At 44.5% G+C, this 27,474-nt stretch overlaps 1 protein-coding gene across 9 annotated transcripts in view; it reads left to right on the top strand.

The window, feature by feature from the left end:
* C14H10orf90 (chromosome 14 C10orf90 homolog) overlaps positions 1-27,474 on the top strand; it is a 235,829-nt gene that overhangs the window by 103,121 nt on the left and 105,234 nt on the right. The window contains exon 1 of one of the 9 annotated variants that reach the window (XM_084995866.1): positions 3,988-4,387. The exons of 5 other annotated variants lie outside the window; for them this stretch is intronic. The gene's annotated coding sequence lies outside the window, so the exon portion shown is untranslated. Of the gene's footprint in view, positions 1-3,987; positions 4,388-4,778; positions 4,932-27,474 lie in introns of those variants that run through there. 3 more of the 9 variants (XM_084995863.1, XM_084995869.1, XM_084995865.1) reach the window with 3 other exon arrangements.

Below are 27,474 nucleotides of genomic sequence, written 5' to 3'. Positions count from 1 at the left end.
GGGGGGGGGGGCAGCCTGTCTGGCAAGGAGAGGGGAGAAAAGCCAGCCAGCCCCTCAGCTGGGCTAGGTGGGTGTGGCGGTCCCCCCCCCCCACCCCGGCTCTTCAGCTGTCAGGAATTAAGGTTTTATCCCAGCTCCAAGTAATTGCGGGGCCTTCCTAGTCACAGCTTTCCCCTCCTAATTCAGTGCTCAGTCGGGGCTCTTTCTCGCTTAGCTTCCAAATTTACACCTCTCCTCTCTCCGGCACCCTACCTGGAGGTGTTGATGGGTGCTTAGCATCCCAAGGGGAGGGGCTGCTTCATCTCAGCATCAGCCCCTGGCTCTGCCTGCCGGCCAATGGGCTCCTTCCCTACTTGGAGCAAGGGCCTCCTTCCTCTGCATCCCCTTGTTTAATTTGCAGCCCTAGTTCCAGGCGGTAACCTTGGGCAGTCGCCTCCAAGCCTCTCTGCCCTTCGGACATTCTGCCTTCCCCACAGCACAGAGAGGGGACGTTTGCTTTGAAGGTTGTCATCTCGGCCATGGAAATGCCAGTCCCGCAACCCCATCCCGAGAGCACATGGTAATGAATTCCACGGAAACTCGTGCAGCAGTGATCAAATGTAATTGCCTACCATTTCACACCCACACTCCCCGCCCGTGTTCCCGCAGAATTCCGGCGAGGGCCAGCCTCCCTTTCTGCAATTTCATTGCCACAGAGTCACCCGCTCCTGAGATGCTTGAGCTTCACAGATGCTTGAATGAAATGTGTGCTGAATTTTCATCACGATACCTCAAGCAGAGGCAGGCAGCGCTGCCATTAAGATTAATTAAAGGGGGGGGGCTCCCGCTTCGGAACCGCGGCAGGCTAGGAATTATGGTCCTGGTGCACTTTTCAAAGGTTCTTTCTTCCAGAACGTCTCCTGATTTCTTTTTCATCCGCTCTGCTAACGTTGACTCAATTTTTCTGTCCACTCTGAACACCTCTGTGAGCAGAGCCAGGGTTAAAAACCAGTGCATCGTGCTCCTGTCTTAAATCACCTGCTGGAGTTTGGGTTTAGTTTACGCCTAAAGATGGAGGGATGCACTTTCCCTGGGGCTTTGTAGGGTTGACAGTATTTTCTAGATACTGTCCTAGAAAATCCTGTTGCCTGGCGAGTTCCCGCTGTGGCTCAGTGGAAGTGAATCTGACGATGTGGATTCAATCCCTGCCCTCACTCAGTGGGTAAGGATCTGGTGTTGCCGTGAGCTGTGTGCAGACGCGGCTCAAATCTGGTGTTGTGGTGGCTGTGGTGTAGGCTAGCCTGGGAATATCCATATGCCGCAGGTGTGACACAAGAAAAAAAAAAAAAAAAGGAAATTTTGTTGCCTGTTTTGATCAACCCCTGAGCTACAAATATATATATATAATATATATAATATATATTTACATTATATTACAATACCTTTAATGATACATTATAAGATATATCATGTATATAATACATATTTACCTTCTTCAGTGATTGGAAAAATAAAAGTCTTGAGTGACATGAAAGTTACATGACATTCACGTGTCAGTGCCCATATGTGCCCACATATAAAGGCCGAGAGGGCTGCAGCCAGGCCCATGGCTTTCGTGTTGCCCACAGCTGTATCCTTGCTGCAGTGGCAGCTGAGTAGCTGTGACATTGACTGTATGCCCTGCAGAGTCTACGAGCTTTGCTCTTTGGCCCTTTGCAGAAATGTCTGCTGAGTGCAGTAAGGCAGAGCAGGTACACAGACGGGGACATCTCTGGTCTCTCGCTGTCTCCAAAGGACGGCTGTGCTGGTGCCACTCACACAGGGTCAGAGGCGCATCTCTGGTGAGGTCCATGCGGTCTTTCTGGTTTAAGACCTTCGATCTCCAATGGCCCTGAAGGGTCCTTGAGGCAGGGTCAGACCCACGCCCAGGCTTCATCTCAGGTCGGGGGAGTACATGTCTGGGTCCATAATGATGAAGTTGAGGGACTTCCAACCCCGTGCTGAGCGTGCCGGCTGCTTATGATTTGCCATTTATCACTGAGCCGTGAAACTTCAGCAGAGTGAAAACTAGTTTGCCAATGAAGTAAAGTGGAAAATTAATTTCAGTTTTCCTCCTGTTGCAAGTAAGTGCAGAAATTGAAAATGAAGGCTCTAATCATGGGTGGGTTTTCATCTCAGGCTGAGTCTTACCCACTTAAAAAATTGGAGGGGGGAGCTTGCTTATTTTATTCTAAAGGTAATTCCCTGGTGGTCTAGCAGTTAAGGATCCAGCAGTTGTCATTGCTTCCACAGTCAAAAAAAAAAAAAAAAAAAAAGGAAAAAGAAAAAGAAGAGTGATGAAGGTAATGCTTACTGGCCCATGAGCACTGTCCAGTGAGAAGGAAAAATTCCCTTTTACGTGTGGCTTTGAGCAGAGAACAAGCTTAAGACTACTGGGGAAGGATTTCCTCTTGTGGCTTAGCGGGTTAAGAACCCGATGTCGTCTGAGGATGCAGGTTTGATCCCTGGCCTCGCCCAATGGGTTAAGGATCTGGCGTTGCTGTGCCTGGGGTGTAGGCCTGCAGCTGCAGCTCCTATTTGACCCCTTGCCCGGGAACTTCCATATGCTGCAGGTGCAGCAGTAAAAAGAAAAAAAAAATGTATTGCAGAAAGCATATGGAGTGGTTGTGTCGAAATATGACATTTATTTTGAAGGGCAAATGCGGTAAACTGAACATGTGCAACCATCAGACACCTGACGTCCCAGAAGCTGCTGTTATGATGAGAACATCCAAGCAGCATGCAGTTCTCCAAGATGCTTTGTTTGACACTATTACCCATGATGGAAAAGCTAATGTGTATGTTCTCTGAAACTGTTGAGGGTCTGTCTAATTTCAGTCAAATTCCCAGCAAATATTTTGAACATGACAAGGAACTGTTCATAAACTCCGAGGAAAACATTTCTGACTTACTTAAGGCAACCAACTCTAGATTAAGCTGTGATACCCAATATCCTAACTTGGCCAGTTGGCATGACAAGGTAAGGCTGGTTAGTGTGTGGGTTGGTTTTTTAAGCCCCTGGGCTGCTGCTTAGATGCAGCAGACGTGATCCAGCTTCTCTGTGGCCCATCTTCTGACCTGTGCCACCAGCACTGACTCAGTTGTGACAGTTATAAAATGCCCTGCCATGGAGTTCCCGTCGTGACACAGTGAAAACAAATCTGACCAGGAACCATGAGGTTGTGGGTTCGATCCCTTGCCTCCCTCAGTGGGTTAAGGATCCGGTGTTGCCGTGAGCTGTGGTGTAGGTCACAGACACGGCTCTGATCCTGTGTTGCTATGGCTCTGGCATAGGCTGGCAGCAACAGCTCTGATTAGACCCCTAACCTGGGAACCTCCATATGCTGTGGGCACAGCCCTTAAAAAAAAAAAAAAAAAAAATGAAAAGACAAGATGCCCTGCCAGGTTCTGGGGCAGAAGGGATGGAGAGAATGGAGAGACAGTTGGGGACAGTAGACCGGACCTGTAGCCACACTGAGATGGGGCTTTTCCTGGCCACCTCCAGTGCTCCTCTCAGCAGCTGTTCCGAATAGCATGGAAAGAAGCCTGCGACAAACACAGGACTATCCCCTTGTTGACTGAGAAGGGACAGGTGACGGTGAAGGTCATTGGCAGATGGGATATCAACGGTACATATAAAAGCTCAGCCATGTGGGGGGGCCCAAGAAGGTAGAGATGAAGCCTGGTGTGGACCCTGCCACTTAAGGTCGGATATGCATAGTCGTGTTGGAAGCATCCTCGTGGCTCACTTTAAAAATTCAAGACGCCCCCCCCCCCAAAAAAAAATTCAAGAAGCCCAAAGTTTCCTAGTGGCTCAGTAGGTCAAGGATCCGGCATTGTCACTGCTGTGGCTCTGGTCACTTCTGCGGCGGTGTTTCAATCCCTAGCCTGGGAACTTCCGCATGCCGCAGGTGAAGCTAAAAAAAAGTTCCAGAAAGCAAATCATCGGGAGTGATTTTCAAAATGTTTCACAGCTGGGGGCATAGGCTGAATAATTACATGCGGCTGAAGACAAGGGTCCAGACCCACCGGAGAGTATTGGCTAAATGTTAGTAGCAAATGCTAGTTTTAGAAAAAATTTTAAACAAGTTTTTTTTTTTTTTTCTTTTAAAAAGCATTTCGGGTTCAAAGGGATGAATTTCAATTATGTAGAAAATCTGCTTGTTCAGAGGGCCATGTTTCTCAATAATCCCAATAATGAGAGGCTTGCCGCCAAGGCCGCCAAAGGCATGTGGCCCTCACGTTGCCCCGGGCGGCCTGATGGAGTTCATCCTGCACTGGCCCCACACCTGAGCCGGGTCTTGGGAATACAGAGTGCACAGTGCAGCCCTGGGAGCCCCGCTGGTGGGGGAGGCGGAGAGGAGAACAGGTGAGTACCGATCCGTGTGGGCGTCGGGAGATCACGCATGGGGGTCCAGCTTGGATGCCGTAGGGGGCTCTGAAAAGACCTCCTGAGCATGCTCAGAGGAGTCTTGAAGGACCAGTAGCCAGTACTGGCCAGAAGGGAAAGGAGAGGAGAGGGCAGAGACAGAAGATGCAGTCAGCCTGGAGAATTTCAGAGCCCTTTGGTGGCAGAGGGGCTGAGGCTGGCCAGATGGGCAAGACTCAGGTTACAAGGAGTCTTCTACCTCCTGCCTCTTGGGGAGTTTGAATTTCATCCTAAAAGCAAGGGGAGGTGGCTGAAGGATTTTTAGGGTGGAGGAGAGGGTTGGATGAGCTTCAGGTTTCTGTTTAGAAAGGTTCTTCTGGCCGTGAGACGAGACAGTACTGATGCTGGCGAAGTAATACAAGCGTGAGGAGAGGGTGGCCAGATCTGGGAGAGTAGCAGCTGGAATAAATAAAAGTGGACTTAGTCTAGGGCAGAGCAAGGAGAAGGCTGGGCAGGCGCATCCCCACAATCCGGGCAAAGAAAGGTAGGCTCTTCGTTAGTTTTAATGTATATATATTTTTTAATTTTATTGGAATAGAGTTGACTCACAAAGTTGTGTTCATATTCAGATGTACAGCAAAGTAAATCAGTTATACAGAAAGATGGGCTCTTGATGGGAGGCCCTGAGAGTGAAGGGGGAGCTAGGAGTGGGGTTTGGGAGATGTCAGAAGGGGCGCCAGCAAGACGGGTCATTGGCGGGGGGAGGGGAGGATGGCAGGTGGCAGGTTTCTGATTCCACCTTGTCCTCCTTGGAGAGAGCTCGGAGGTGGAGTGCCAAGAATATCTCCCCTTTCAAACTTTATTCTCTTCTGATGGGAAAGGTGATAGCTGTCTGATGTAGGAAACTTGCAAATCTTAAAAAAAGGGGGGTGGGGGGAAGGAGGGAGAGAAAAGGCTGCCCATTGGTATGACATAGTAGTAAAAAGGAGCTAATTTGAGCTGTGTGTTAACATGAGTGAGTCTCAATTACAATGAGCAAAAAGCAAGTTCTAGCAGCATCAAAACAGTATAACTATTTACAAACATTGGACAACATAGGAAAGGGTACTATGTTTTGCTAAAGAAGCTCGGATCCTGCGTTGCTGTGACTCTGGCGTAAGCCAGTGGCTACACTTCCCATTCGACCCCTACCCTGGGAACCTCTATATGCCGCGGAGCGGCCCTAGAAATGGCAAAAAGACCAAAAAAAAAAAAAAAAAAAAAAAAAAAGAATCCAACATCCATGGTTCAACTGACTGGTCATAAACCTGAAGACCACCTAGCCCTTAAAGGGCTATTTGTTCCCACCCTGAGAGGGGAGACCCACCACCCAGGAACCTAGTCCTGCAGCAAACCATACACTGCTGGTGGGGTGTGCTCAGCTGGAATATTCCACACTCTGGCTCATAAATTGAATTTCATTTTCAGAACCAGGATGAAATGAAGAAATAATTTCACATACTATACATGTATTGAAATTATATCAAAATAAGCAATGAAGGAAAATTTCTCTGGGTAATATAATTTCAAGGATCATTTCATGAGTTTGCAGCTAAAAAAGCATCTAGGTTTGATAACCACGGGGAGAAATTGTCCGTGCTCTATTTTGAGCATAAAAGAAGAAGATGGTGTCACTTTGGTTCCCTTTGCTGCGTCCACGAAATGCCTCTCTTTCCTGTCTCTGCTTCTCACGTCTTGGTCTCTCTTTAGTATCTGCTGGTGATTTTTTTGCAGGCTTCCCTCTCACAGGTCAGATATCATTTCTTCACCTTATTATAATGACCTGAATATAATGGGACACAGCATTCAAATCCTGGTCATTTTGCCCTGGACCTTGGCACAATTTGGCTAAGTGCCAGGCAACCACCTGCTTCGGATAATAGCAGAAAATAAAGATTCGGTCATGATCTGACGCAGGCAGCACCAGACATTTTTTTTGCCAGTTTTGGCTAACGTGAGGCTGATGCAGTTCACGAATTCACAGACATTCACCAAAATGGTATAATTTCACAGAACTGTGATGACAGGTTAAAATGTGAAGTTGACTCGGGCGCAGACAGAGTGATATCTTTGTGGAATGTAAACATTTGTAAGAATGAGCAACCTCTGTACTGAGCCAACCAACCGCTGGCGTAGAGAGCGGGGCTTCTAGCTGCCTCCTCCGCTCAGCATTTCTGTGTGATGCTGATTTCACTTGCATTGACCCAAGTGTGGGTTTTGAAGGGTTTTAGCCTATTTTCAGCTGTGTGTGATGAGACGTAAGCTCCAGTGTCAGTTTCTCCCAGGTCCTTGGCTGTGTGGAGCTGGTGCTTAAGCACTTGCTGTCTTTTATGTTTTATTTACCACTCTCCACTCCTGCTCCTCCAAGCCCAATCCATTTATACTGTAAACATCCAAGGTTAACCCAAAGTCAAGTTGTGAATTAGCAAGAAATGAAATGCCGATGAGTCAGGAGGGAGCAGCTTTATCACCACCACAACCTCCCTTATTTAATTTCCTGGTTTTAAGGTGGAGTTTAACCGATCATTTACAGATGACAGATATCGGAAGTTGCTTCTTTTGTGTGGATCACAATCAGATCATCTTCCCTGAAGAACGGGGATATTCCAGGGAGATTTTCCAGTGTTTTAAAGGCTCCGGAGCAAGACAAGAGCTGTGGGAATTAAAGCGGTAGCCGGGGTTTCTGCAGACCCCGGGTTAGAGCTGATGTATCTGATAATCAGCCGTCCCCTCTGTGTTTGTTCCTTACTCTGTCTAGATGCTAGCTTGATTGTGCTGCATGTTTTGCTGGAGGTAATAATACGTATTATCAGCAGGAGCCGTCGTTTCAAATAAAGGTGTCTTTGACTTTCATACACATTTTCTGAGACAGAAGGGAAAACAAAGTAATATAAAAACGACTGAGTTAAAGCTTCACATGCATTGTGTTGCTCCAGCAGCGTTTCTAGAGGAAAGTGATGGGGAGGCTGGGGCTGGGAAATAATCTATTATTGTGGTGATAAAATTAACAGTAATGCTATGTCATTTGGGGGAGTGAATCCTCTGTATCTTGCCCTGTATTTAGTGGATGTTTATTCTTGCATTGAATGAGATATCGCAGTTGTGCACCAAAGCACACAGATGTTAGGTGGACAGTTCGATGCATTTTTCCACCCACATATGCTCCTATAACCACCACCCAAATCAAGATAGACGAGGTCCAGCCAATCAGAAGGTGCCTTCATATCCCCTCAGCATCCATCACTACTTCCACCTGCCTCACTAAGGTCATCACCACTATTCTGACTTGTGTTGGAGTAGATGATTTTGCTCGTTGAACCGGATGGAAGTGGTTCAACCTGACACTCTGGTGTCTGACTTCCTTGGCTCGACCTTATGTCTGAGATTCATCCATGTCCTGGTGTGTTTCATTACCCTAGCATCCTTTTTCATAACCACATAGTATTCCATTGTGTGACTATACCACTCTTGATTTACCTGTTCTACTGTGGGTGAATGTGTGGGTTGTTACCCGTGTGTGGAAAATCATCTACCACACACACTCTTGTCTGTGTCTCCAGTGGACATGTTCATCCATTCCTCGTGGATATGCACCCAGAAATGGAGTGACTATATCATAAGATAGAGGCGTAGGACTTGTTTAGGTTTTGTGGATAAGGTCCAAGTGTTTTCCAAAGTGGCTGTATCAGTTCGCCTACACACCAGCGATGTACGAGACATGTAATTGCCCTGCATCCTCTCTCAAACTTGTACTGTCAAACATGTCAATTTCAGCTTTTTAGCCATGTTTTCTTGATTTAGTTATTCTGATGACTACTGGTATCCAGCACTTATTTCTATGCTTACAGGTCAGTGGATATCTTCTTTTATGAAGTGCCTTTTCAAATCAAAAATTTTTTTAATTATTAAAAAAAGTTTTATGTATTTTTCTTATTGATTTGTAGGAGCTCATTTTATAGCGAGGACAAATTTATATGTCCTGCGGTTATCTTTTCTCCATCTGTGGCTTGATTTTTCATCCTCTTAATGCTGTCTTTTGATGAATATAGTTCTTGATTTTGGGGAGGTACAACTTATCTGTATTTTCTTTTAAAATCAGAGCTTGTTTGCACCCCTTGAAAGAAAATTGTGCCTGTTCTAGCATCATGAAGATATTCTCCTGTATTTTTTTTCAAAACATTACAGTTTGACATTTTTAGGTCTATGATTTAGAATTGATTTGTGGGGTTTTTTTGTTTGTCTTTTTAGGACTGTACCCATGGCATATGGAAGTTCCCAAGCTAGGGGTTGAATTGGAGCTGCAACCGCTGGCCTACACCACAGCCACAGCAATGTGGGATCCAAGCTGCATCTGTGACCTACAGCACAGCTCACAGCAACACCGGATCTTCAACCCACTGAGCGAGGCCAGGGATCAAATCTGAGTTGTCAAGGATACTAGTCAGATTCATTTCTGTTGAGCCACAACGGGAATGCCCTGATTTGTGTTTATGGTGTGAGGCAGAGGTCAAGGTTTCATTTTTGGTTTTGTTTTAAATAAATTTTATTGAAGCATAGTTGACTTACAAAGTTGTGTTAGGTCAAGATTTGCTTTTTCCCTTAAACTTAAAGTCCATTTGGCCAGAACCATTTATCAGAAATAGTTGTTTCCTCCTATAACATCGCAGTAATGCACTGGATGCCTCACATGTTTTCTGTCATTTAATTCTCACAAAAACCCTAAGCTACAGATACTGGTTCTATCTCTATCATACATACGAGGAGACGGAGGCTCAGAGAGATCAATTAACTTATCCTGTCGCAAGAGCTAAGGTCTTAGGACTTCAGCCTCTGCCTTTGCTAAGATGTGCTGTTCCTGCATTTCCTTTCATGCCAGGTAGATGATCTGACAAGGTGGGTAGGGAATGCCACATAGTCAGACTGCAGGGTTGGGGGGGTTGCATCCGGCTCAGGTGAGTGTTCTTTAAAGCTTCCTGGTAAGACTCAGTCCAGCCTCAGGTCAAAGTGGGCTTTGGAGAGTGTAGGCTCTGAAAAACATCCATCTTTGGGTTCAGCAGCCTGTGACTGTAGATGGGTGCAACCAACCCTTGTGGAGAGAACACCTCGCTAGGGGACCACCCCTCTCATCCTTCCCTATTTGCCAGGAGGAATTCCTTGACTGAGCATCCCCAGTTCCATCGCAGTTGTGTTTCCTCAGGTTTTGCGGCTAGAGGTTCTGGGCCATTCCTGGTCCGAGACTGGATTTCACAAAGACAAAGGCAGACCACAATTAGTGCTACACGTCAGTACCATCAGAGGCACTTGCGGGTCAAAAGGGTGAATCTTCATCCACTGACAAATATTTATTGAGCGTATCGTGGTTCCAGGCACTGGCAAAATGGCAAAATGAACAAGATAGATGGGGACCCTTGCTCTCAATTAGCCTATAATCCTAGAAGAATCTTGTTACAAAGGTGCTTTCAAGCTGGTAAACCCAAAGTGGTTTCACTTGAAGATCAACTATTAATTCCCTGGTAGCCTAGTGGCTAAGGATCAGGTATTGTTGCTGCTGTGGCAAAGGTTTTATCTTAGCCTGGGAACTTCCCTATGCCATGGGTGCAGCTAAACTTTTTAAAAAAAAAATAAAATAGGAGTTCCCGTCATGTCTTAGCAGTAATGGGCCCCCTAGGACCCGTGAGGATACGGGTTCGATCCCTAGCCTCGCTCAGTGGGTTAAGGATCCAGCATTGCCTTGAGCTGTGGTGTAGGTCACAGACACAGCTTGGATCTGGCATTGCTGTGGCTGTGGTGTAGGACGCAGCTACAGCTCTGATTCCACCCCTAGCCTGGGAACGTCCACATGCCGCAGGTGCAGCTCTAAAAAGCAAAGATAAAAAAATAAAAATAAAGATCAACTGAACTTTAACAGTCTCCCACTCTTCTCCCTCAAGCTTCTCCACCCTCACTGGTATTTTGACATCCCAGTTCTCCGAGGCTGTAACCCTGGAGAGCCTCCCAGTTTCTTAACTATTTTCTAGTGAATTCTGCTTTATCACTAAAGATTGAAAAATGGAAGGCGTTGCTCAAAATACCTTGGAAAGACAGAGGGTCCTCTCTTGTTCTTGAGGTTGAATTCAATTATAGGTGCTACCACCTGTGGTTATGCCACCAAGAGGCTGACGAGGCTGGCATCGCGCTGACCTCGTCCCTGTTCTGCAGACTTTTCGAGGCTGCCTTCAGCAAGAGTGCAAGGCCCTCCTTATCAAGGAAGCCAGCTTTGGACTTAAAGCAGCCAGTACTGGTTTCTCCTCTCCAGGTCCTTTTTCCTACAATCATTATATAAAGTAACCTCACTTGGAGCTGGTGACCTAAGACATGAATGTGGAGAAATTGTGCCCCGTTTCTGAACTTTATCCTCCTTGGATCTACTGAGATACAGAAGATGGCATTTAACAGGGTTATTCCCATTCTTCTTATTGATCTTCAGTTTTTCTGCCTCAATTTTTTTTTTCTCCCAGTTCCTTCCACAAGATACCTTATTCCGTGAATTCCACCCAGTTATGCGCCTACGAGGTATTTCCTTATGAAAGGCTATGCAATGTGCCATATAAAAAATGGGTCAGACAGTGAAAGGCAAACATATCAGTTACAGGTGGAATCTAAAAAGAGGATACAAATGAATTTATTTTAGAATAAAAACACTCACAGACTTTGAAAACAAATTTACGGTTACCAAAGGGGGCAGGTCAGGGGAGGGATGGACTGGAGGTTTGGGGGTGTCATGTGCACACTGTGGTATATGGGAGGATTGGCTAATGGGGACCTGCTGTCCAGCACAGAGAACTCTACCCAATATTCCCTAATAATCTCTGTAGGAGAAAAATCTGAAAGAGAATGGATGTGTGTTCATGTATAAATGAATCACTTTGTTTCACAGCAGAAACATCACATTGTAAATCAACTCGACTATAATACGACTTTAGAAAAGACAAAACCCGAATGAAAAGATACTTTATGCAAGGAGTTTGCAATCCAGTGGGGAAAAAACCCATATACCATCACCCAGTGCCCCAAGCAGAGTGGACTGAATCCACTCAGTGGGGATGGGTAGCAGTGGAAACAGTTGCAAGTTACTGAGTATCTATTTCCATGCACACATTGCAAATGTTCCCTCTAACCTCGGGGCAACCCTCTAAAGTAGCTTTAATTATCCTCTTCTACAGAATTGGGGCCTAATGGAGACAAATGCCAGACTCAAGGTTTTGCAAGTGGCACAGGAAGAGGAACGACTTACATCCAAGACTGGCTCTGCCCTCCCCTCCCCAGAGGAGGGTCAGATAAAAAGCGGTGATATTGGAAACTATTGTTTAAAATTGAAGTATAGTTGATTTACAATGTTTCAGGTGTACAGCAAAGTGATTCAGTTATGCATATACATATATATCTATATATGTATCTATTCTTTTTCAGACTTTTTTTCATTATAGGTTATTACAAGATATGGAGTACAGTTCTCTTATTAGAGTAGGTCCTTGTTGTTCGGAAATCATATTAATTAATCTTTAAAAAATTTTATGAAATAGGAATTCCCGTTGTGACCAGCGGAAACAAATCTGACCAGGAACCATGAGGTTGAGGGTTCGATCAGCAGTGATCTGAGCTGCTGCAGTGACAATGACAGATCCTCAACCCACTACTCCACAAAGGAATTCCTACATTGATTTTTTGAGTATTGAACTAGCCATATTTCTGGCACAAACTCCATTTGGTCATAATGTATAATTTTTACTACATATTGCTGAATTCTATTTACTAATACTTTCTTAAGGAATTTTGCATCCATATTCATGTGAGATATGGATTTGCAGGGGTTGTTTTGTTTGGTTGGTTTTTTTTTTTTTTTTTTTTTTTTTTTTTTTTTTTTTGTATTGTCTGGTTTTGGCAAAAGGGAAAGTGTGAAGTGTTTCTTTCTTTCTTTATTTCTTTCTTTTTTTTTTTTCCTGAAGGGAATCATGTAAAGCTGATGTTAATTCTTTAAATGTTTGGCAGAATTTTTAAGTGAAACTATCTGGGCCAGGAGATTTTGGAGATGGGGGTTGGTGGAGAGTTTTGAATTATGACTTCAGTTTCTTTGATAGCTAGCTATAGAGCTAGTTATATTATGCATTTCATGTCAAGTGAGTTGTGGCAGTTTGTGTTTGCAAGAAATTGGCCCCATTTCATCTCAGTTTTCAAGTTGATATGAATAGAGTTGTTCGTACTATTCTTTCATTATCCTTTTGATATCTGTCAGATATGCAGTGACACCCGCCAGTTTAATTTCTGATATAGGTAAAACTACCTTTTTTTTTCCTTGATAGAAGTTTATCGACTTTATTGGTCTTGTCAAAACACCAGCTCTTTTATTTCATTGATTTTCTCTACTCTCTGTGTGTGTGTGAGTGTGTGTAATTTTTTTTTTTTTATTGCTTTCTGCTTAACTTTTATTATTCCCTTCTTCCTGCTTGTGTTGGGAGTAGTTTGCTCCTCCCTTTTCTAGTTTCTTGAGGTAAAAGCTCAGATTATTGATTTAAAGCTTTTCCTCTTTTCTGTTGTATGTATTTGGTGCTGTAAATTTTCCTCTCAGTACTGCCATAGCTGAGTCTCCCTAATTTTGATATGTTGTATTTTCATTTTCATCCAGCTCATTTTTTTAAATTTCCCCTGAGAACCCCTCTTTGACTCATTGATTATTTAGAAATGTGTTGCTTAGTTTCCAAGTGTTGGGAGAATTTCCTGTTATTGATTTCTAGTTTGATTTTACTCTAGACAGAAAATGTACTTGTTATGATTTCAGTTTTTAAAAATTTTAAAAAAATTGATGTTTGTTTTATGGGCCAGGATATGGTATATTCTGGCACATATTCCATGGGCATTTGGAAATAATGTATATTCCTCTATTATTGGTTGCTGTGTTCTATAAATGTTGATTAGATCTTGTCAGTTCTTGATGTTGTTGAGTTCTTCTGTATTTTTACTGACTTTTCTGTCTAGCTGTTCTATCAACAGTTGAGAGAGGAATGTTAAAATCTCTAAATATAATTCCAGCTTTGTCTGTTAGTCCTTTCAGTTCTGTCAGCTTTTGCTTCACGTATTTTGCAACTCTATAGTCTGAAACGCACATATTTATGATTCCTGCATTGTCTTCATATATTGACACTCTTACCATTACATATGGTCCCTCTCATTCTGGTAAATTTTTTGCTTTGAAGTCTACTATATCTAATGTTAATATAGTGACTCCTGCTTCATTCAATTTGCATGATATACCTACTTCCATCATTTTACTTCCAATCTGCCTATATTGCTCTATTTGAAGTGAGCTTCTTGTGGATAGAGAGCAAATGGTAAGGTCATGCTTTCCAATCCACTCCATGAGTTTTCACCTTTAATTTGTGTATTTAGATGTAACTATAGATACGTTAGGGTTTAAGTCAACCATTTTATATACTGATTTCTGCTTCTTTCTCTGTTTTTCATTTCTCTGTCTTTTTCCTGCCTTCCTGTAGCAGGAATTTCATCGTGATTTAACTATTGTATTTTTCAGTATGTCTTTGTATAGCTTTTTTAATGGCTAGTCTAAGTATCAAGTATTAGGTGTGATACTCTATATATCACATTATATGTACTATATATAATATATATATATGTATGTATGTGTGTGTGTGTATATATATATACCCACAATATATATATTTTAAATCTATAATGTATGCATGTAAATTATATATAAATGTATTTATAAAGTATGTAGAGAATGCATTTACATACATTTATAATGTATGTAAATGCAAATGATCTAATACACAAAAGTAAAAGAGAACCAAAGAGTGTATTATAATACACGACCTAACCATTTTCTATCTACAAGAAACTCATTTCCGAGTAATATAAGCAGGTTAAAAGTAAAAGGATGTTATATGCACACAAACACATATATAATCACAGTCTCTAAATGTCACCATTTGGCCAGTTCAAGTAAAGTATAGAAACTTTACCTAAAATACTTCCTCTCTATATATTTGGAACCACATCAGGCAGTGCTGTCATTTTTGATCAATCCTCAAACATAATTTCTAAAATCCAAGAGGAGAAGGAAGTCTATTGTGTTAGCCATCCTTTGCTCACCGTGTTTGTTCTTCCTGACATTCTCAGTTTCCTTCTGTAATCTCTTCCTTTCTGTTTAGAGAACTACCTTTACACATTCTCTTAGAGGGAATCTGGTGGTCACGAATCCTTAGTTTTTTGTTTTTGTTATAAATCTGAGAATGTCTTGATTTTCCCCTTCATTCCTAAATGATAGAAACACAAGATTACAGGGTTGCAAGTTCTTTTCTTTCAGTGCTTGCAAGCTATTGTGTCCCTTCCTTCTGGCCTCCTGGCTTCAGGAATTCCAGTAAATGGATTTGTCAGAGGGAGAAAAGGAGAGGGAGAGGGCTATTTAAATATTATGAGACAGGTTTGCTTTCAGGTTCCTTAGCTGGCCTGTAATCACAGAAATGGACAAAATTAAGTCTGAAACAGCTAGAGCATCTTTGTAAGAACAAAGTGAATACTTTTAAAGGATTCTTAATCACTGATCAAAATCGAAGTCCTGTGTCATTCGCTTGGCTGGGTAGGCAGGTCATGATGATTCCTTAACATAAAAAAAGAGAGGAGCTCCCATTGTGGCTCAGGGAGTTGAGAACCTGACTAGTATCCTTGAGGATGCAGGTTTGATCCCTGGCCTCGCTCAGTGGGTTAAGGATCAGGTGTTGCTGTAAGCTGTAGGGTAGGTCATAGATGCAGCTTGGATCACACACTGCTGTAGCTGTTGTGTAGGCCAGCAGCTCCAATTCAACCCCTAGCCTGGAAACTTCCATGTGCCATAGGTGTAGCCCTAAAAAGGAAAAAAAGGGGGGGGGGGGAGAGCAAGGAATTGATCAAGGCCACAGAGACACCCTGACCAAGGGAGGTTAGGATATTGGAAAACCAACCATGGCTTGGATATCTTGTACCCAAATAGTCCTTTACAGGAGATTGTTCCTACGCCCAATCTCATCCCAAGACCCACGGGTCCAAGAGGCAGGGACCTGGCCCTGGATGAGAGAAATCAGAGAGGCCTGGGTGTGACCAGGTACCTGGCCATGAGGGGGTGTGCCGTCACACCCTCTGCCAGGTGACAGGGGATGGGAGTGGAGGTGATTATATATGACCTCGGCCGGGCTGTAAGTCACTTTCATGTACAGGAAAACCTGCACCACATCTTTTAAATAATGGGTCAGCATTTCTCTCTTCTAAAAGTGACTGGGTGTTTAAAAATAATTTTGCCTCCACCAGGGACAGGAGAACGAGCCAAGAAATTGGCTGGCACATTAGTCACCCTGCCTGTGCTGATGACGAGGGAGGGGAAGATTCTAAACCTCACCAGATGATCAAAGGTCCTCCCCTGGGCATCGCAGGTGGTGGGATCGATGGCAAGGCAGGGACGTTAGGCCACCTGGGGAAGAGTGGGTTTCAGAGCCACTCTCCCAGGCCCTGCATTATGTGACTATTCACTCTCGAAAAATCAATGCAGCTGGAGCACTGCCTGGTGGCTGTGTAGTTTCCCCCCCGACTCCATCATCTTCTGTATATTCATCTAAGATAATCTTTCTAAAAGCTCCGCTGACAAAGGAGAGACCGCGAATGTCACCTATTCTCTTGACTCTTTAAGTGAAAAGAAAACCAAACGGTTGTGTGTTTTCCTGGCGGAAAAAGCGTCTTGCAATTTGTTTTCCTTCGGTGAGGTGTATGGGAGGCCCTGTTTGGCGTTACAGGTGTTATTTCAAATGATGACACCCCACTCCTCCAGCGAGGAGGAGGGGGGCGCAGGGTGGAGAGGAGGTGGAGCCAAGCCCCAGGGGCCCATGATTGACAGGCTGGGAACAGGAAACCGACTTATGTGCAACAATGGGCTTTCTGGACCCAGAGGACGGAGTTCCCATTGTGGCTCAGCCAAAATGAGTCTGACTAGTATCCATGAGGACACAGGTTCGATCCCTGGCCTGGCTCAGTGGGTTAAGGATCCCGCATTGCTGTGTGCTGTGGTGTAGGCTGAGTTGCTCTCAAATCCAGCATTGCTGCGGCTGTAGGGTAGGCCAGCAGCTACAGCTCTTATTGAGCTCCTAGCCTGGGAACTTCCATATGCTGCAGGTGCTGCCCTAAAAAGACCAAACCAAACCAAACCAAACAAAACAAAAACCCCAGCAAATTGTTTTTGTGCGATGTCCACAGCCACGGTCTATGACACCTTCAGGTACCTGATCCAACTTCAAGGCCAAATGTGGTTCACAAAAGTTCCCATCTGGGGCCCTTGGGCCAGGTTCATCCGACAGAAGTATTTGGTTGGGCCCAAGACGGTTATTGTTTATTTTGAATTTGTTGAAAATATTTTTATTTCATTTTATTTATTTATTCTTATTTTTTGTCTTTTCAGGGCTGCACCTGGGGCATACGGAGGTTCCCAGGCTGGGGGTCAAATCAGAGCTGTAGCCGCCGGCCTACACCAGACACAGCAATGCTGGATCCAAGCTGTGTCTGCGACCTACACCACAGCTCGCGGCACCACCAGAAGCGTAATACACTGAACCTGGCCAGGGATCAAACCTGCGTCCTCATGGATACTAGCTGGGTTCTTAACCACGGAGCCACTACGGGAACTCCAAAAATGTTTTTTAAATTGGGACACTTCAAATAAAAATTCAGGCACAGGGTTTCTCTTAAAAAACCAGAAGGTCTGGCAACCCCAGACATGTGCTTCCAGCAGTTGAGCTGAGAGGCACCCACCCCCAAGGGGGCTCCACCCCCACCCACCTGCCCCTCTGTTTCCGGGGCACCTGCTGTGCGCGCATGCGCATCAGTGTGTGTCCCTGCCGCCCAGCTGGGGCGAGAAGACAGCCTTGAAGCTGAGCCCGTAGCACGTCTTGCCCTTCGGAGGTCAGATTGACACCAGTTTTCAGGGTGTCCTCTACCACTTTTCCTTGAGAAAGGATGTTCTTGAAAGTAATGGCGCCGCTAATGAACATTGATTTTTCTTTCTAACAGTTTATTTTCCGGAGAACAACCCCAGGGAATTCTTAGGCATGTGTGCCGGTGGCGGGTGGCGCAGGCATGGGGAAAAGAAAGCTGGGGCCGTGGGGAGCAGCATCTTCGCGTTGGTCTCGAGGAAGGGCTTGATGACCCCTTTGCATGGACGAGGGGCGACAGGAAGGGGCCTCTGGGGGCTCAGCCTGCTCAAAGTGCCCCCTAATCTCTGCGGGCTGTGCGCCCACAGCTGCCAGAGCCCTCATCACAGGGTGTTACATAGCGTTGTCTGACCGTCATCTACCTCCCCTTCCTGAGTATCAACACCTTTGCATGGCTAATAATATCCAACATTTATTGCAGACCTAAGATGCATCAAGCCCTTCCTCCGAGTTAATGCACCGTGTCCTCTCTATGACCCTTTGGGGCAGGAGTGTAGTGTATCCCCTCCACTTTCAGACCAAAGAACCAAAGTGCAGGACACGTCGTTATCCTTCCACGGGCAGAGCCAGCAAGTTGCAATATTTATGTTTGTTGAAGTGTGTCTAAGCCATGTAAGAAATTGGGTGATTTAATTTTTATGACAACCACTTTATGGAACTACGTATTACACGTTATAGTGTAAATTATATATTTTTACATTTTTTTATTGCTGTGCCAAGTTGTTTGCGCAAATCATGCTTTATGTCATTTATGGGTGATTTAAGGGCGTTCAAGGGCAGTTAGAGACCAAATGGTCTTTTGGGTTTTTCTTTGAGGCTCTCAACAAAATCAACACCACCCCTTTGCCGGATAATTTTTCATTTTATTTCATTTTTTTTTTTAAACAAAGAAAGCACCAGTGAACATATATATCTGTCTCAGGACACATGTGGAATTGAATCCTCTAAGTGAAGCTGATGCATCACAAGGCACCTGCGGTTTCAGTTTTGATAGACACGGCCAAGTTTACCTCCTAAAATGCTCTGTCAATGTATGTTTGAGCCAATAGTATGGAGAGAAGCCACTTCCCCGTGCCGTAACCATGGATTTTTATAGGGGTGTGTCAGCTTGCCAAACTAAGGAAGCGATTTGATATCTCAGTGTTGATTTTTAATTGGGGTGAAATTCCCAGGACCAAAAATGCAACCATTTTAAAATGTGCAGTTCAGTGATATTTTGTGCATTCACAGTGTTTGCTATCGCCTCTGCCATCGAGTCCTAAATATTTTCATTGCTCTAAAAGAAAACCGGGCACCCACTAAGCAGTCACTTCCTCTTCTCCCCTCCCCCCAGTCCCCAGCAACCACTACTCTGTTTTCATCTTTGTGGATTTACCTATTCTGGATATTTCATGTCAAGGGAGTCATATAATATATGACTTTTTGTGTCTGGCTTCTTTTACTTAGTGTGACTCTTCTAGGTTCTTTCACGGTGTAGCGAGTATCAGTACTCATCCCTCTTTATGGCTGAGTACTATTCTATCGTATGCACCTGCCGCCACAGTTTGTTTATTCATTCATCCCGTGATGGACATTGGGGTTGTTTCCATCTTTTGGCTGTTGTGACTACAGCCGACATGAATATCGTGTACGTATTGGTCTAATACCTGTTTCAATTCTTTGGGGTCTATATAAGATAATATGGTCCCACGGCAATTTCATGTTTAACTTTTTGACAAAATATGAGACTGTTTTCCACACCAGCTGTACCATTTGACATTCTCAACAGTACCGTACGAGAGTGTCCATTTCTCCATGTCCTCACCAATGCTTGTTGTTTTCTGTTTTTCGTTTGTTTTGTTTTCTTTTAGATTTAATTATACTCATCCAGGTGGATATGCTGTAGGATGGCACTGTGGCTCTGATGTGCATTTCCTCAATGACTGGTAATGTTGAGCATTGTTTCCTGTGCCCGTTGGCTATTTTTGTAGCTTCTTTGGAGAAATTTTTTTTTTTTTTTTTTTGCTATTTCTTGGGCCGCTCCCATGGCATATGGAGGTTCCCAGGCTAAGGGTCTAATCGGAGCTGTAGCCACCGGCCTACGCCAGAGCCAGAGCAACTCGGGATCCGAGCCGCGTCTGCAACCTACACCACAGCTCAAGGCAACGCCGGATCCTTAACCCACTGAGCAAGGCCAGGGACGGAACCCGCAACCTCATGGTTCCTAGTCGGATTCGTTAGCCACTGCGCCACCACGGGAACTCCATGGAGAAATGTTTATTCCAGTTCTTTGCCCATTTTAAAGTTGGTTTGCTTGTCTTTTTGTTTTTTGTTGAGTTCTTATATATATTCTGGATTCTAGATCTTTGTCTAGATTATATGATCTTTATACGATTGGCAAATATTTTCTTGGGTGCTGTGGACTGCCTTTTCACCTTCTTGATACTATCCTTTGTTGCACAAAGTATCATTTTAATTTATGTTATTTAAACATTATTGTTTTAACTGATAGCTTACCAACTGCTAAAAAGCCTTATCATCTTTTTAATGTATGTTATCCTATTGTATTTCTTTCTCCATGAAATGGGTGTTCAAATCATTTATTCACGTTTCTAAAGTGTTTTCTTCTAATATAGTCATAAGAGTAACTTTTATAGCCTAGGTATTAATCCTTTAAATATTTTCTCTTAGTCCATTGCTTGTCTCTTCATTTTATATGTAATTACATTTGTCATATCAAAGTTACTCATTCTTTTATAGTTCGGTTGTTAGCTTTTTGTGGCCTCTGGATATTTTGTCTTCTTTAAAAAGACCTTGTTATAAAAAATATTCTTCTATTATTCTTTTTTAATTTCACTTTTGATGTTTACACCTTTAATCCATTTTGAATTTAGTTTTGTGTATGGCTTTAAACATGGACCATGGCATTATTTTATCCTCAAATGGATTACTAATTTTATATGCTTTCTATTCCTTTTGATTTGAAATGTCCTCTTCAGAGACTAAATTCCCAAGTGTATGTGGGTGTCTTACTCTCTGTTTTATCCTTCCTTTCCTTTGATGAGGCCACACTGTTTTAATTAATACAGCATTAGAGTAAGTTTTGATAGCTAGTGTGGCACTATCTCACTCTCATTATACATTATTAAAATTGTCTTGGGTATTCTTATCCCTTCTCTCTTCCGCACACATTTATTATTGTTACTTTTTAATTTTATTATTTTATTCTTTTTTTTTTTTTTTTTGGCCATTGCATGCAGCAGCTTGATTTGGGATCTCAGTTCCCAGACTAGGAATTGAACCTAGGCTACAGCAGCGAAAGTGCAGAATCTTAACCTATAGACCACCAGGGAACTCCCATTTAAAAATTTTATCTTTGGAGTTCCCAGTGTGGCTCAGCAGAAACACATCTGACTAGTATCCATAAGGATGCAGGTTCAATTCCCGGCCTCGCTCAGTGGGTTAAGGATCTGGCATTGCCATAAGCTGTGGTGTGGGTAGCAGATGAGGCTGGGATCTGGCATTGCTGTGGCTGTGGTGTAGGTTCGCAGCTATAACTCTGATTCGACCCCTAGCCTGGGAACTTCCATATGCTACAGTTGTGGCCATTAAAAAAAAAAAAAAATTATTTATTTATTTATTTATCGTCAGCTTTCAGTCAAGTGTGGAATTTATAGATGAATTTGGGCAGCATCGACTTTACAATTTGAGTTTTTCATACAGAAACCTGTCATGCCTGCCCATTCTCTTAGTTTTTCTTTTATTTCCTCCTGTATAGTTTTATGATTTTCTGGATTTAGGTATCTCATATTTCATGCTAGATGTGTTCCTGGTTGTACTGTGATTTTCCTGCCATTGTTATTTTTTTCTCCTGGTGTTTTCTAATTGATTGGTGCCACTCTTTATGAAAGTTATTGATTCTTGGAGGTTGCTTTTGATCATGTTTAAATCCCTCGACTCACCAAGCAGTTGTAAAAGTTTTCAGCTGGAATCCTTGGGTTTACAGAAAGGTAGTCATGTCTGAAACCACGAGAGTTTTGTCTCCTCCATCCCAACTTCATGCTCTTACTTCTTTATCTTGGGGTGTTGGCAGCACCCCTCTGATCTTAGGAATGTGAGCTTTGTTCCACAGTTCTAAAGCTTCACTATTTATGGAGTTCCTGTTGTGGCTCAGTGGTTAACCAACCCCAACTGGTATCCATCAGGACGCAGGTTCACTCCCTGGCCTCGCTCAGTGGGTTAAGGACCCGGCGTTGCTGCGGGCTGTGGTGTAGGCCGGCAGCTGCAGCTCTGATTTGAGCCCTGGTCTGGGAACTTCCTTATGCCACGCATGCAGCCCTAAAAAGGCAAAAGACCAAATAAATAAATAAATAAAGTTTCATTATTTAAGATTTCATGTCTTGTCACAATAAGTCTTATGATTTGCATGATGTCCAGAAACCAAGCAGCATGTTTAATGACTGTATGCTGAGAAAAATTTAGCTTACAAGCTTTTCCAAATACATTGTCTTAGAACTTTTACCTGCTTTCTAAAAAAAAAAAAAAAAAAATCACAGAATAAGCATTATATTTATTTTGTTCATTAATTTTTTTTTTTTTTTGGCTTTTTAGGGCCAAACCCACGGCATATGAAAGTGCCCAGGCTGAGGGTCGAAGCCACAGCTACAGCAACACCAGATCCAAGCCATGTCTGCAACCTACACCACAGCTCATGGCAACGCTGGATCCTTAACTCTCTGACTGAGGCCAGGGATCGAACCCGCATCCTCATGAATCCTATTTGGGTTCGTTACCACTGTGCTACGAGGATAATTCCCTTCATTAAAATGTTTTTAACCAGATATCCATATTTGATCATTTCCTTTATACAGTATTTATATAATAGAGTTATTTATACAGCAGTTCAGCTGAAGGTCTTTGTAAACAGGAGAATCACAAAATTGCATTTATTTATCTGCTCTCACCTTTTAAATAATGTGGTAGATGGAGGCGGCTTCCTTGATATGAAACCTTTGCCCCATCATAAAAATATACCCCAGAGACTACCGTTAATATTGTTCTGCATGCTCTCTCCTCTATGTTTATTTTTCTAAACACGGTAACCTTGGCGTTCTCACTGTGGCTCCGTGGGTTAAGAATCCAGCATAGGATAGTTTCTGTGAGGATGTGGGTTCGATCCCTGGCCTTGCTCCATGGGTTAAGGACCTGGTGTTGCTGTGAGCTGTGGTGTAGGTGACAGATGCAGTTCGGATCAGGGGTTGCTGTGGCTGTGGCATAGGCCTCCGCTGCAGCTCTGATTGACCCCTGGACTAGGAACTTCCATATTCCACAGGTGTGGCCCTAAAAAGAATAAATAAATAAACAAATAACTGAACATGGTAATACACCTTTACCTACTTGTGTAATTTTAGCCTCTTCCTGTCCTGGAGCAGAACCCTAGCGTGGATTTTTGCCTCCGTTCAGAACAGTTTCACTTTTCCTGCTAATTGCACTAAATCCAAATTACAATAGAGTTGCTGAGTATTCCAAATGTGAAAAATACTTCCAGAATATCTTGCTCTGCCGGTGGGGTTGAAAGTCCCTCCAGGCCGCCTTGCTCAGCTGGGGACCGCGGCAGCCACCCCCCCCTGGCTTTTTCTCCCTGCGCCCTTAGAGACACGAAGATTTAATAAACTTCAAAGTTAATTTCGCTCCAGGCTCAGCTTTCGGCAGCAGCAAGCTCTCGCCCATCCGCCAAGGACCAGTGCCTGGCTTCCGCTCAGCTGGCAGTCTGCCTCCTGTCAACCTGTTAAATATTTCATAGAGCTGCTTTGTGGGGTTCCCTGCCTGGTGAGCAGTTGGCTGGGCTGGTAACCTCTTTGGGAGGAAACCCCTCACTGTGGGATGACAGGAAGCTATATCTGGAATACGCAGAGGGGGAGCCCTGGGGCGGGGATTGGTTAAAAGCGTGGGTTTCCATGGCATTTCAACTTGCATTTGAATTCCAGCATCTTCACTTAGGGGTCATGGGATTCTGGACCAGTTTCTTCATGTCTCTAAGCGCAGCTGCCCTCTGTGTTAAATGTGGTTCATCACACCCAGGTTGCCGTGAGAGTTCAACGACAAAGGGAAGCGATGCTCCTGTCTCCGTGTAGGGCACCCGGGAGACATGGGTATCCGTTTCCTGGCGCTGCCAAACAGTGCAGCAAGCTGGGTGATTTAGGCAAGAGAAATTTACCATCATAGTTCCAGACGCTAAAAGTCCAAAATCAAGGTGTTGGAAGCGTGGGCTCCTTCTGAGGCAGGGAGGGACCAGGCTTCTCTCCCCGCTGCTGGTGGTTTGCTGGTCAGCTCTGGCTGTTCCTTGGCTCATAGGAGCATCACCCCAATCTCTACCTTCATCTTCACGGGGGTCCTCCCCCTGTGCGCGTGCATCTGTGGGTCTCAATTTTCCCTTTTTTTTTATGAGGACACCGGCCGTATTGATGAGAGGCCCAGCCTCATGACTTCATTTCAGCCTGATGACCTGGAAAGACCCTGTCTCCAAAGAAGGTCACGTTCTGAGCTCTTGGTAGTTTAGGCTTCATCCTGTCCATTGAGCGGGGTGGTGGTGGGGGGAGCACAATGCAGCTCATGACAATATTCAATGAATATGATCAATTTCAAAATTTTCCAGAATCAGTCAAAACCTAGCGAACAGCCACCATTTGAAAGAGACACTTTCTCGGCTGGGCTGTCCACGTTCTTGAGCAGCCAGATAACTTTTAGACAGAGAGGAGTCCATTTTTTTGTTGAGCTGAGTTGCAGGGAAACCTGAAAAGTACAGGGACTCCAAGGATCTTAATCTTAGAGAAAACAGCCCGTGAAGCTCAGATACACGACTTTGGTGCTCACCCTCTGTCACTGGGAAAGAACCAGGAGGAGGGAAAAGAGGGCTTCCCTGTAAAAGCTTTGCTCAGGCAGCTGCAGGCAATAGCTGTCTCTGTTAAAGAAGTTCTCTTTTCACAAGAACCAGGTAAGAGGCAGGAGTGGGGGGGGGGGGGGCAGGGACTGGGTTGCTAGGCAACAGCTTTCTCATTTCCGGCGAAAGCCACAAACCATCTCATTCCGCTTGTGTGAGTGTCTCTTCTTCGGTAAAGGTTCCGTTTAGAGAATGGATGACTATTTAGAACTTTTTTTTTTGGCTGGGGGAGGAGAGGAAGGTGTGTATGTAATCCGTTAGGAAAATCCAAGGGTAAACCTTTCCTTTGTCACCTCCTGGCTCTGCTTATTGAATCGTACGAGGATCAGGGCAGTTTGCCTGTTGGTCCTTAGCAGAAGCAGTGAAGTTAAGGATCTATGGACCACAGAGTTTAGGTGTGCTATCTATCAAGCCTAGCTCGTTTACTTTCAAATTTCAAGTGCTAGTGATAAAAAAGCAATTACCTGTTATCTTTTGTTGGAAGAGAAGATAGGCTTCAAACCCACTTACATTCCGCTGTATTGGTACATCCCCACGTTTGCTTCATCTTTGCCATTCCTATGCCAGCTTCTGAGGACTTGGCATGATAAGGGTGGACTTTTCCACATCCAGCCCTTGGAAGCTTTCTGTTTTAGGGGAAACACACAAGCCACGTGATGAAAGACCCCAAGCCTCCTTACTGGCCAGGGTTCCTGCTGTGGGATCTTCAGGGCTGCGTTTGATGGGCAGAGATTTTACCCGAGTCAGGCAGGGCTCTGAAAGAATTCAAGGGCGATTTTGTCTATAACAACATAAATAGGGCTTTACATGTTGTTTGTGGTGGGCCATCTCTGTGCTGAGGCTGGAACGATTTCCTCGAGGCCGATGGGTGGGGGAGCTTTGGCTTGGAGTGTGGCAGGGCTGGGTTTGAAGCCCTGCTGCTCATGGGAAAAGGAGCAATGGTCACTCTTTCTCGAGTTCTGGAACAGGGTCGGGTCTGGGGCTGATGGCGGAGACCATGTTTGCTAAGGTGTGTTCCCTGCTCCCTGCCTCGTACTGTGCTGCCCCGACTGCCCCCTCTCAAGTTCAGATTGTCTCGAGGCCAAGTTCAAAATGGTATCAAAGCTCCACATCCACAGAAGGAGGATGTTCTGTGACAAACAGTGGGGACTGGTTGTCCCAGACTGAGGATCTGGTTTCTGATCTCCGTGGCCACCGATTCCAGGGCAGGTCCATTGCAGAGGCCCCTTCTAGAACCAAGACCCTGCAAATGAGGGCTTGCCTGCTCTCCTGGCCACCACCTCTTGTAAGACTCTGCTCTACCTGTCATCTAATGGCGGGCTCTGTGGTGACAGCTCAGATTGTTCTTGGGGACAGGAACCCCTGGCAGAGATTTTATCACTGCACCTCCTGTGGGCCTGAGCTGAGGCATTAGAAGTTCAAGGACAGCCATGCTTCCCACAGGGGCTTCATGGCTCATTGCTCTCAAGGCGGTACAGCCCACAGTCCCCATGAAGGATGCTCTGCAGGGGGAGCCCTGACTGAGGGAGGCGAGGGAGCTGACTGTGTCTCTGTCGCCTGCAGAAGAAATGCCATATTTTGTCCACATTTTTAAAGAAAAATACATTTTAAAAAATTCTATCAAATAAAGAATTCCTGCCGCTGTGGGTTTAAATTGTGACTACTCTTCTCAGTATTTCCTTTGCAGCCACAGGCAATTCAAACAGGGCCCTTGACCGATAGAGGTCTGAGGGCAACTTCCCGTTTTCTAATCTTGTGGCAGGAATCTATTAAGATGATGGTGATATGGTATTCGAGGGTCTGCTTACAAGTTTCCTGGGACTAAAATGAAAGTCGGTGGCTTTTCACATGATGTCCTGAGCAAGCCACCTGGGTATCAGTTCCTTTTTCAGCGAGGCACAGATGGCCAGTTTCTGCAGTTGGGGGTTGCGGGGGAAGGAAAGTACTAATGGGGTGGCTGTTACTTCCACAGGGATCCATCAAAGGAAGCAGCTGTGTGCAGACCCCCTGGGTATGGAAAGGCAGTGCCGTGTTCCCACCATGTGGCTGCAAGATGAATGGGAACTTACCGGAAGTTTCCGAATCCACTAGTTACTCTCCATTTGTGTCCATTAGCCAAGGGGATGGAAAAACCAAATGAAAACAGCAACAACAAACCAACCTGGAATTTATTCTAGAAATCTCTGTGTTCTTATTAGGAAAAAAAAAAATGAAGGTCCTGGGGATCCAGTGGCACTCGCATCTTTTCTTCCTTTGGGAGTGAGAGATGGAGAGAAGCTGTCTCTGTAGACATCATAAAAGAGCTGGATGTGTCTGCTGGGTCTTGGTTCATGACTCCAGGGACCCTCCCATGAAACGAGGGGCCGGGTGTTCAAAATGCGTCAATAGCTTCTGTTTGGCAGGACACTTTCCAGCCAGATCGAAAGGACTGAGAGATTTGGAAGCACAAATGCCCAGTTACAACATTTAGAGCAGGCAGGGTGGAGAATGGCAGATGTGATGCCAAAGAAAATGAAATGAGAGAGAGAAGATACCCAGAAATTCTCAGAGGACAAACCAGAGCAGGCGTTACAGCGCAAGAGGTGGGAGTTCTGTGGCTACCTTGCAAGCACAGAATAGGAGCACCAAACAGACCTGGCTTTGCCCAAGCAGGTGGCCCCCGATGCCTCACAGGTGGGATGGGACTTGCATCCTGGGTAGGCAAAGCAGAGGTCTTCCCCAGGGAGGCTGAACTGGTGGGGCAAGAAGGCAAGTCCTCAGCAGAAGGGTGCAGCCGTGCCTGGGGCTCCAAGGAAGAAGGAAAGGAGGGAACATGAGATGCATCGCTTTCACTGTATTCAGGTCACTGTACGTTCTCCTTCCTCTGCTTTATATGTAGATGCATCTCGAAGTGCTGCTCTAATCTGGCCCCGATCTTATGGGAAATCTGCCCTCAAAAGGTGCCATGTGAACTTGTGGATTGGATCCAGCTTGGAGAAACAGCACATGTAACTCAGCCCAGTTTAGCAAACATGTCACTAGCTGGATTTTTTTGGTTGTTTTGTTTTGTTTTTAAATATTGATACAGTTGAGTTTCTGTCCTGGCTTGATGGAAACAAATCTTAATAGTATCCATGAGGATGCAG

This window comes from Sus scrofa, chromosome 14 (assembly GCF_054392235.1).
Source record: "Sus scrofa isolate SSC_HxYL_T2T_F1_AM1 chromosome 14, Sscrofa_HxYL_maternal_Yorkshire_Landrace_v2.0, whole genome shotgun sequence".
NCBI lineage: Eukaryota > Metazoa > Chordata > Mammalia > Artiodactyla > Suidae > Sus > Sus scrofa.
The sequence above is the reverse complement of the archived record's forward strand: the minus strand, read 5'-3'. Positions and strand labels throughout refer to the sequence as shown.